We start from the raw sequence: 2,927 nt of genomic DNA on the forward strand, positions 1-2,927 counted from the left end.
CCCTTGGCAGCCTTGGTTCTCGTAGGCCTGTTGCTTCTCTCTAGGCTCCGGCACAGAGATTTGTAGGCCAGTCTCCTGCTGTGCACCCAAAGACATCAGCTCTCTCACCATCTGCTCAGCTGTGTGCACAGAAGGACATAGATCTTCACAGACCTAAGTTCAAATCCCATCTTCATTCCTTCTCTGCCAGATCAGTCACTTCAGCTCCACCCCTCATCCTCTTCGCCGTGCAGGTTTATAAAAGAATCGTCCAGGGTCTGACATGGGTAGATGATATATATTCTGAAAGCCACCCAGGTCTCCATTTGATTGACAGTAGCGATGTTCATCATTTTTGGAGGATGCTGGCCGACCTAAGGTCATTCCCATTGCTGTTTCCATGGAATTTCAGCAGAACCTTGTATGTATGAAGTGGGTCCTTCCTTACAGTAGTACAGGGACTGTTGCATATATACCTCTAAGCTACAGTTATCATTTTAGTTGTATATTTCTTTGTGTGTGTATTTGTGTGAGTGTGCATGTTCGTGTGTGTGTGTGCATGTTTGAGTATTCATGTTTATGTGGGTGTTCATGTATATGTGCATGCGCACATGTGAGTGCATCAGGAAGTCAGAGATCAACTCTGAGTGTCTTCCTCAATCACTCTCCACCTCAGTTTTAGTCAAGGTCTCACTGATGCCGAAGTTCACCAAATTCAGCTACAGCGCTTAGACTGGGGGTCCTTCTGTTTCTCTGCCTCCTCATCCCTGGGACTGTAAGTGCATGGCAGCTGCATTTGGCTTTTATGTGGGAGCTGGGACAGAACTCAGGCCCCCATGCTTGCTCAATGTCCTCTTACCATTTACGTTGCTGTGATAAAACACCCTGATCAGAAGCAACACAGAGGAGGGAAGGATTCATTTGACTTAAAGTCCAAATTACAGTCCATAGTCATGGTAGGAACTCCAGTAGCTTGTCACACCACACCTAGGCAGGAGCAGAGAGAATAAACATCCATTTATACAGTACCAGGCCCAGCCTAGGGGGGGACTTTGTCTTCCTACATCAATTAAAAATCAAGACATTACCCCACAGACTTGCACCCAGGCCAGTCTGATCTAGATCATTCCTCACTAAGATTCTCTTCCCTGGTGACTCTGGGTTGTGCCAAGTAGACAGTTGAAACTGACTAGAACCCTAATTCCTTATTTGTTTACCTCTGATCTGTTATCCTTGAGACTGCAATATTTCCAAGCATATGATCATAGTGGCTTGGTGACCCTTCACGTAAAATTTAACGTAGTGTCGGGCACCAAGTGACCACTCAGAATATTGTGTATAGGACAATGAATGAAAACCTATCCATGTGTCAGAGGCTGAGGTAGCTCTCTCCTTTGCTCGCCTGATAAAAGCTCAAGGTGATTGTCGTCTTCCTGGGAGTTCCAACAGAGTACTTTCACGTTTGGTGTCTTTTAGCTACATTCCCACACCGTCACCCACCACCGCTGTGGACTCCTCAGCTGTGAACTTCTTGTACAGGAATGACGTGCAGCCTTTCCAGGCTGTGCTGTAGCTCAGCGGTAGAGAACTTGCCTAGCTTGCAGGAGGCCCTAGTTCAGTTCCCAGTACGGCAGAAACAACACGAAAACTTGATACTCCTGTTGCTCAGGATCTTCTGGTACAACAGGGATTTGGCATCCAAGAGCAGTGTCAATAGGCTACAGTCGTATTTAAAAGAGCAAATAAAAATCAAGGAGGCACTCTGGGGGTCAGGGGACTGGGATGCCCTGTGTTCAAACAGGAGAGGGTCTCTTTCCAATGAAAGATACAGTGTTAGAAATATTCCTGATATGGTGTGCATTGAGCCAAGTCTCGTTCCATGTGGACTCCAGCACACATTTGGTTTCAATTATTCCCTAATTTGCTTTAAGTGTCTGTGGTGTCTTTGCTCTCGGTTTAGGACCTGGAGAATGGAAAGAGGGGATCTCATTGTCCCCGCCTCTGACTCCAGGGCAGAGACGCTCCCAAGGGCCCCTCTCCTGGGCTCAGTAAGAGAGAGCTGAAGGATGGGAACCTAAGATCCCAGGGTGTGAGCAATGGAAGGGCCACTGTGCTTGCCTTTCACTCTGCTGACTTCCATCACCAAACCTGGTGTCGAGTTAAAATGAGTTGTTTTGCTTTTGCGGCCATGCTAACATATACTGCATTAGTGTGTTTGTCTTAAAGTCTACCCACTCTTCCAAGAAAGAAGAAAGCAGCCAGGGCTTGAAACAGTCCAATCGTCCATGCGAGGGACTCTGCCAGGGTTTCTGAAAGTGTCGGAAAACCCTTTTTGTTTGTGTGTGTGTGTGTGCACACGCACGCACATGCATGCACGCTTGTAGATGTGTGTGCATGTGAGGTGTGTGCGTCCTGTGTGTCCCTGTGCTGAGAAGTCACCCATAAGCCTCAGGAACCATTTACTTCTTTGTTTCTTTTAGTTTTTGTTTTTGATCATTTTTTAATTGATTCTTTGGGAATTTCATATCATGCAACCAACCCCACTCATTTTCCAGTCCCTCCATATCTGTCCTCTACTCTTGTAGTCCCCCCTCAAAACCCAAAACATTTTACTCCTCCATCTTGCCTGCCTCTCCATCACATACATTTGCAGTATACAGTACATTTGCATTGTAGTGTACTGTATTGGATACACTTGGAGCAGTGGCCTTGGGAGCTGCCCTGTGTCACACAGTATGCCCTACTGCCCAAACAGCTTTACTTGGAATAATTTATTGCAATGAGATGTCATCTGTCTCAAGGCCTCTGGCTTCTGGTACAGCATCCCCATTGCCCCCTCGCTGAAACTGCTCTCTGATGTCCTGCTGTTGGTCTGAGTCACGGAGCTCCTGCGACTCTGGTTCCTTAGGACCAGTCCTTCTGCGCCCTCCAGCAGGTCATAGATGAGG

Source organism: Myodes glareolus, chromosome 18 (assembly GCF_982192425.1).
Source record: "Myodes glareolus chromosome 18, mMyoGla1.1, whole genome shotgun sequence".
Taxonomy (NCBI): Eukaryota; Metazoa; Chordata; class Mammalia; order Rodentia; family Cricetidae; genus Myodes; species Myodes glareolus.